This window comes from Oncorhynchus gorbuscha, linkage group LG03 (assembly GCF_021184085.1).
Source record: "Oncorhynchus gorbuscha isolate QuinsamMale2020 ecotype Even-year linkage group LG03, OgorEven_v1.0, whole genome shotgun sequence".
NCBI classification, from domain to species: domain Eukaryota; kingdom Metazoa; phylum Chordata; class Actinopteri; order Salmoniformes; family Salmonidae; genus Oncorhynchus; species Oncorhynchus gorbuscha.
Genome location: NC_060175.1, coordinates 99,498,635 through 99,507,489, shown reverse-complemented (window position 1 = coordinate 99,507,489; position 8,855 = coordinate 99,498,635).

Genomic DNA, 8,855 nt, shown 5'->3' with positions numbered 1-8,855 from the left:
TACATTCACCGCTGTGCCTATCCTTCTAAGTTTACCCCAGCTCAGACAGTCAGAAAGAAAGTGAGAGGACACAGTCACAGACAACACTACAGGGTGGTGTCCACTAAGCTCTGCAGGGTGGTGTCCACTAAGCTCTACAGGGTGGTGTCCACTAAGCTCTACAGGGTGGTGTCCACTAAGCTCTACAGGGTGGTGTCCACTAAGCTCTACAGGGTGGTGTCCACTAAGCTCTACAGGGTGGTGTCCACTAAGCTCTGCAGGGTGGTGTCCACTGAGCTCTACAGGGTGGTGTCCACTAAGCTCTACAGGGTGGTGTCCACTAAGCTCTACAGGGTGGTGTCCACTAAGCTCTGCAGGGTGGTGTCCACTAAGCTCTGCAGGGTGGTGTCCACTAAGCTCTGCAGGGGGGTGTCCACTAAGCTCTGCAGGGTGGTGTCCACTAAGCTCTGCAGGGTGGTGTCCACTAAGCTCTACAGGGTGATGTCCACTAAGCTCTACAGGGTGGTGTCCACTAAGAACTGCAGGGTGGTGTCCACTAAGCTCTGCAGGGTGGTGTCCACTAAGCTCTACAGGGTGGTGTCCACTAAGCTTTGTGTGGTGGTGTCCATGGTGCTGATTCAAGATACATTTTGAAATGTACTGTGAGGACAGCTCATTGAAAGTTCAGCTGTAGATTTTCCATTATGTTCTTGGGTAGAATGTCTAAGAACAGGCTTACCTTTCCACCTACCTGTGGGAGTATTGTGTGCTTGGTGAATTATCAACGTGATCACACATATTACAAGCTAACAGGAGTGCATGCTGATCAGATCACTGTCTCTATAATGTCAACATTAGTTTCTGCAGGATCATAGAGATGGTCCTTTGAATTCCAATAGGATCCTTTATGTCTGCATCCCTAAAAGAAACATATTCCCTACATAGTGCACTACTTTTGTCAAGGGGCTCTGGTCAAAAGTAGTACACTGAGGCCTCCCGGTGGTGCATCCTTCCTGTTTGGCCCTGTCCGGGGGTGTCCTCGGATGGGGCCACAGTGTCTCCTGACCCCTCCTGTCTCAGCCTCCAGTATTTATGCTGCAGTAGTTTATGTGTCGGGGGGCTAGGGTCAGTTTGTTTATCTGGAGTACTTCTCCTGTCCTATTCGGTGTCCTGTGTAAATCTAAGTGTGCGTTCTCTAATTCTCTCCTTCTCTCTTTCTTTCTCTCTCTCGGAGGACCTGAGCCCTAGAACCATGCCCCAGGACTACCTGACATGATGACTCCTTGCTGTCCCCAGTCCACCTGGCCATGCTGCTGCTCCAGTTTCAACTGGCCTGGGCCCTAGGACCATGTCCCAGGACTACCTGACATGAGGACTCCTTGCTGTCCCCAGTCCACCTGGCCATGCTCCTGCTCCAGTTTCAACTGTTCTGCCTTACTATTATTCAACCATGCTGGTCATTTATGAACATTTGAACATCTTGGCCACGTTCTGTTATAATCTCCACCTGGCACAGCCAGAAGAGGACTGGCCACCCCACATATGCTCTCTCTAATTCTCTCTTTCTTTCTCTCTCGGAGGACCTGAGCCCTAGGACCGTGCCCCAGGACTACCTGACATGATGGCTCCTTGCTGTCCCCAGTCCATCTGACTGTGCTGCTGCTCCAGTTTCAACTGTTCTGCCTTATTATTATTTGACCATGCTGGTCATTTATGAACATTTGAACATCTTGGTCATGTTCTGTTATAATCTCTACCCGGCACAGCCAGAAGAGGACTGGCCACCCACATAGCCCGGTTCCTCTCTAGGTTTCTTCCTAGGTTTTGGCCTTTCTAGGGAGTTTTTCCTAGCCACCGTGCTTTTACACCTGCATTGTTTGCTGTTTGGGGGTTTAGGCTGGGTTTCTGTACAGCACTTTGAGATATCAGCTGATGTACGAAGGGCTATATAAATAAATTTGATTTGATTTGATTTGATTTGCAGTGGTTTAGGCGCTGTCCTGCAGGGCTTTGTCGTAACCGGCCGCGACCGGGAGGTCCGTGGGGCGACGCACAATTGGCCTAGCATCGTCCAGGTTAGGGAGTGGTTGGCCGGTAGGAATATCCTTGTCTCATCGCGCACCAGCGACTCCTGTGGCAGGCCGGGCGCCAACACCGTGCCAGGTGCACAGTGTTTCCTCCGGCACATTGGTGCGGTTGGCTTCCGGGTTGGATGCGCTGTGTTAAGAAGCAGTGTGGCTTGGTTGGGTTGTGTTTCGGAGGACACATGACTTTCAACCTTCGTCTCTCCAGAGCCCATACGGGGAGTTGTAGCGATGAGACAAGATAGTAGCTACTAAACAATTGGATACCGCGAAAATTGGGGAGAAAACGGGGTAAAATTTAAAAAATAAAAATAAGTTGTACACTGTTTAGGACTGTGCCATTTGTGACACAGTCAAGAGATGGTGATGCAGGTTCCCTCCCTAGGGAGTAATGGGCTGTGCCTGGGTTCCATTCTTTTAGTTCTAGAACCCTAGAACTAGGGTTAGATGTGTGGCTGCTGGACTCCATGTCATGTCTCTCTCCTCTCCTCTCTCTCTCCATGTCCTATCACATCGTGTGTTCCTATTGTCCACATATACAGTTCTGTTCTTCTCAGCAAACTCATCTTTAGTGAGCTATAGGTTACTGCTATCGTGCAACGTAAAACACAACAACCCTTAGATGAGATTGGGAAGATCCGTGATGTCATTGTTTTCTTAATCACGTTGGAGAAAGAAGAGTGGGTGTCGTCTGGAACTGCATTACATTACAGTCTCTCCCATTGCACCCGCAGTGTCTTTAATTACACACACAGGAATAAGCACAGCTCTGCCTGATGAAAGTTGGCCTCTAACTGTACGGCCACTGTGCCACAGGGCATTTTTTCCTAATGGTTCTGCCCTCCTATTGGATTACCCAGAATGCATCCCAAATTTCACTCTATTACCTTTATAGTACACTACTTTTGGACCAGGACCCATTGGTAGTAGTGCACTATATAGGGTTCCAGGTGGGATGGAGATAACCTAGTTTAAAATATGATGTAGTGATTTCCCAAGCCAGGAAATCTGTCCGTTTATAAAAGATCGATGCCAGAGAGAAAGTTTAATGCCACATGATTTTAGTCTGTCCGTAAATGTTTGATCTTTAAACTTTTATTTGGTGTTATACACCTAGATCTGAAACGGATGCCCTGATGACTTAACAAAGCCAGAAATGCATCACTTGTGAAATTAGTCTTTATTCAATCATTTTAATTATCTGATTGCTTATTAATTGCTAAAGATATATTTTAGAAGCAGCCTAATTAAAATGAATAAAATAAAATAAAACACAAAGGGTGAGTCAAAGTTAGCCTGGTCCCAGAACTGATTGGCCTGTCAAACTCAGTTTTAATCATCTGGGACTACATTAGAATCAAACTCAAAACAGATCTAGGACCAGATTAGAATCCGACCATTCCAGAGACAGCGACAATCATGAAGACTTATTGATGAAATGACCTGAGGCATGTGTTCAAGTAGGAACATGTATAGGCAGGCTACACACATCTTTCACACCGACATAGATGTCCAGACCATATAAATAAAATCACAACAACAGTTATTCTATTTCTGTGGCCCAGACAGACACATCTACACACTTACCCAAATGCAAATCACCTGCAAATCATCTTTGACTTGCATTCCAGACGCTGGGTTCCAAAAACAGAACTATATTCCGGAACCAATGTGTACATTTAGAAGGGTCATCAAGCACAACAACAACAGAACTATATTGTGGTGTTCCGGAACCAATGTGTACATTTAGAAGGGTCATCAAGCACAACAACAACAGAACTATATTGTGGTGTTCCGGAACCAATGTGTACATTTAAAAGGGTCATCAAGCACAACAACAATAGAACTATATTGTGGTGTTCGGAACCAATGTGTAAAATTTAGATGGGTCATCAAGCACAACAACAACAGAACTATGTTGTGGTGTTCCGGAACCAATGTGTACATTTAGAAGGGTCATCAAGCACAACAACAACAGAACTATGTTGTGGTGTTCCGGAACCAATGTGTAAAATTTAGATGGGTCATCAAGCACAACAACAACAGAACTATGTTGTGGTGTTCCGGAACCAATGTGTACATTTAGAAGGGTCATCAAGCACAACAAAAACAACATTGCTTCGGAGAACAAAAGGATGAGCTTTCGATCTGTGATTCAGATACTGAGAGACAAGATGCCAAGTCATTTAGACTGTCCTTTTTGGCACCACTCATATTCTACTGGGAGTGGGAAGTGTCTGTCCATCCGCAGTCATCTCCAACGTAACCTCTCCCAGCAGCTTCATAGGGGCAAGACAGGGTCACTTTTCCTTTCTTCTTGTTCGTTTAATGTTACTACGGTAAAGAAATATGAGAGTGAGTTGTATGGTCACCAGCAGTAGGTCTAAACTGAGGTTGTTTACTATTTTGAAAGGATCTTCGTGCTCCTCAACTCGGAGCAGGACGGGTTGAGGAGACTGATAAAGAAACGTGACTGTCTGGTCCGTCTGATGAAGCAGAAATACTAGGGGAGATGAGTATTCTGATGGAGCCCCGTGTAAGCGGCAGGGTAGCCTAGTGATTAGAGCGTTGGACTAGTAACCGGAAGGTTCAAATCCCCGAGCTGACAAGGTACAAATCTGTCGTTCTGCCCCTGAACAGGCAGTTAACCCACTGTTCCTAGGCCGTCATTGAAAATAAGAATTTGTTCTTAACTGACTTGCCTAGTTAAATAAAGGTTAAATCAAATTTTAAAAAATTAAAAGCAGCCGTTTCTTTCAATGAACCGCATTTAGGTCAAATTCCTTAATCAAATCAGGTTGTTTCATCCTTTTTGAATGAAGATGTACCACGTTATCTTTATATCATACCACCAAAGATCGCACAATGGGATTTCATTTTAAGTCAATATATATATTTGAAATTTATCAAGATACTAATATTTGACATTTTACTATTGATATTTCTTTGCAACATGTTTTTATTTGTGTTCTGCAGAGTTCTTGTTTAAGGCCTCAACGATTAAAGACCATCTCTGAATCTCTGAATCTCTCCTGGATACTCAACCCGTTGTTAGAAGAACCCAAGTGTTACCATTTTATTTTTATTTTTTTACCTTTATTTAACCAGGCATGTCAGTTAAGAACATATTCTTATTTTCAATGACGGCCTGGGAACAGTGGGTTAACTACCTGTTCAGGGGCAGAACGACAGATTTGTACCTTGTCAGCTCGGGGGTTTGAACTCGGAACCTTCCAGTTACTAGTCCAACGCTCTAACCACTAGGCTACGCTGCCGCCACATGCACTTCAATGTGTTTAGAAATGTAGAGTTGGCCAAGATGAAACAATGGTAAGATAGCTGGTCAGAAAGACCGTTAATATACCATGACTTTATTGGGCCTGTGTTTTTGTGTGGCATAACAATAACTACATGGACGGCCTTTATACAGAAAAGACATTATTTGAGGTGTAGGGTGAAAATAAGATCTGCAGGATACAATATGTTCTCTTCATAACAATAACCAGAGCCCTATGGTGCTGTCATGTGTCAGGTCTGTTATAGTGGATGTGTTGCGTTTACTGTGTTCCAGGCAGGCATACAGAACAGCCCTCTGCTCCTGACCCTGTTCTCCAACAGTGAGAGTGTAGAGGAGCAGTTAGGACTCAGACTCCCGCTCTCCTCTCACAGAGAGACCCAACATGACCTCGTCCAGAGACTGCAACATGCTCCACAAACACCACATGGGATCCTGCCAAGTGGTGGGGTTCTGTCAGTCTTCTGTCTCTGTCAACTCTGTCTCTCTGTCAGTCTCCTGTCTCCATCTGTCAGTCTCCTGTCTCTGTCTGTATGTCTGTCTCTCCTTCAGTCTCCCTGTCTCTCTGCCAGTCTCCTGTCTCTCTCTGTCAGTCTGTCTGTCTGTCTGTCTGTCTGTCTGTCTGTCTGTCTGTCTGTCTGTCTGTCTGTCTGTCTGTCTGTCTGTCTGTCTGTCTGTCTGTCTGTCTGTCTGTCTGTCTGTCTGTCTGTCTGTCTGTCTGTCTGTCTGTCTGTCAGTCTCCCTGTCTCTGTGCCAGTCGCCTGTCTCCGTCTCCTGTCTCTCTGTGTTTGTCTCCTGTCTCTCTGTCAGTCTCCTGTCTCTCTGTCAGTCTCCTGTCTCTCTGTGTTTGTCTCCTGTCTCTCTGTCAGTCTCCTGTCTCTCTGTCAGTCTCCTGTCTCTCTGTCAGTCTCCTGTCTCTCTGTCAGTCTCCTGTCTCTCTGTCAGTTGATCCATTCTTTTTCCATTTAGCTGCTTGCGACACGGCTCCTCATCAAGCTAAGAACAGAGATCTGCTGGAGTCTCTCCTCAATTGCAGGGTGACTGAGTCGTAAGCAATGTGAATGAGCGAGTCGTAGGGCAGGGTGAGTGAGACAGCAGGGTGAGTGAGTCGTAGCAGCGGCGTGAGTGAGCCAGCAGGGTGAGTGAGTTGTAGCAGGGTGAGTGAGTTGTAGCAGGGTGAGTGAGTCGTAGCAGGGTGAGTGAGTCATAGCAAGGTGAGTGAGTCGTAGCAGGGTGAGTGAGTCATAGCAGAATGAGGAGTTGAAGCAGGGTGAGTGAGTTGTAGCAGGGTGAGTGAGTGAGTCATAGCAGAATGAGCGAGTCGTAGCAGGGTGAGTGAGTGACTCATAGCAAGGTGAGTGAGTCGTATCAGGTGAGTGAGTTGAAGCAGGGTGAGTGAGTTGTAGCAGGGTGAGTGAGTGAGTCGCAGCAGAATGAGCGAGTCGTAGCAGGGTGAGTGAGTGAGTCATAGCAAGGTGAGTGAGTCGTATCAGGGTGAGTGAGTTGAAGCAGGGTGAGTGAGTCGTAGCAATGTGAATGAGTGAGTCGTAGCAGGGTGAGTGAGTGAGTCATAGCAGAATGAGTGAGTCGTAGCAGGGTGAGTGAGTCATAGCAGAATATGAGTGAGTCGTAGCAGAATGAGTGAGTCGTAGCAGGGTGAGTGAGTCATAGCAGAATGAGTGAGTCGTAGCAGAATGAGTGAGTCGTAGCAGAATGAGTGAGTCATAGCAGAATGAGTGAGTCGTAGCAGAAGAGTGAGTCGTAGCAGAATGAGTGAGTCATAGCAGAATGAGTGAGTCGTAGCAGAATGGTGAGTCGTAGCAGAATGAGTGAGTCGTAGCAGGGTGAGTGAGTCATAGCAGAATGAGTGAGTCGTAGCAGAATGGTGAGTCGTAGCAGAATGATGAGTCATAGCAGAATGAGTGAGTCGTAGCAGGGTGAGTGAGTCATAGCAGGGTGAGTGAGTCGTATCAGGGTGAGTGAGTGAGTCATAGCAAGGTGAGTGAGTCGTAGCAGGGTGAGTGAGTCGTATCAGGGTGAGTGAGTGAGTCATAGCAAGGTGAGTGAGTCGTATCAGGGTGAGTGAGTTGAAGCAGGGTGAGTGAGGTGTAGCAGGGGTGAGTGAGTGAGTCATAGCAGGGTGAGTGAGTCGTAGCAATGTGAATGAGCGAGTCGTAGCAGGGTGAGTGAGTTGTAGCAGTGTGGGTGAGTGAGTCATAGCAAGGTGAGTGAGTTGTAGCAATGTGAATGAGCGAGTCGTAGCAGAGTGAGTAAGTTTTAGCAAGGTGAGAAAGTCATAGCAGGGTAAGTGAGTGAGTCGTAGCAATGTGAATAAGCGAGTCGTAGCAGGGTGTGTGAGTCGTAGCAGAATGAGTGTGTCGTAGCAGGGTGAGGTGAGTGAGTCATAGAAGGGTGAGTGAGTTGTAGCAGGGTGAGTGAGTCATAGCAGGGTGAGTGAGTCATGGCAGGGTGAGTGAGTCGTAGCAGGATGAGTGATTTGTAGCAGGGTGAGTGAGGGCGTCATAGAAGGGTGAGTGAGTTGTAGCAGGGTGAGTGAGTCATAGCAGGGTGAGTGAGTCATGGCAGGGTGAGTGAGTCGTAGCAGGGTGAGTGAGTTGTAGCAGGGTGAGTAAGTCATAGCAGGAAGAGTGAGTCATATCATGGTGAGTGATTGAGTCAAAGCATGGTGAGTGATTGAGTCAAAGCATGGTGAGTGAGTCATAGCAGGGTGAGTTAGGGAGTCATAGCAGGGTGAATGAGTCGCAGCAATGTGAGTGCGTGAGACGTAGCAGAGTGAGAGTGTGTGTGTCATAGCAAGGTGAGTGAGTATTAGCAGCTCCTTACAGGTCTCTCAGCCAGACAATGGACAGCAAATGTATGTCAATCACAGGCTATAGACCTGGGCATGACCCTCATTATAGAGCCATTCAAAGAAGCTCCCCCTGTCCCTCACACAGTCAGTCACACACAATCACAGGGCAATCCAAGGCCTAACCCTCTTCACAGAACTCTCAAAGTGGCCCCCACCCCCACCCCCGTCACATACACTGATTTGTGGTCTGAGTACTGCAGGCGGATCAGGGTCACCTCCCTCCCACTTCTCTTTTGTGTAGCCACCTTTTGGTTGTGCAGTTTCTTCTTTTCATTCTTGTTATAGTACTTATTCTACCAGCCATCAGCTACCTTATATAATGTTACTTACCCTACATTATTCATCTCATATGCATATGTATATACTGTACTCTACATCATCGACTGCATCCTTATGTAACACATGTATCACTAGCCACTTTAACTATGCCACTTTGTTTACTTTGTCTACACACTCATCTCATATGTATATACTGTACTCGATACCATCTACTGTATGCTGCTCTGTACCATCACTCATTCATATATCCTTATGTACATGTTCCTTATCCCCTTACACTGTGTATAAGACAGTAGTTTTGGAATTGTTAGTTAGATTACTTGTTGGTTATCACTGCATTGTTGGA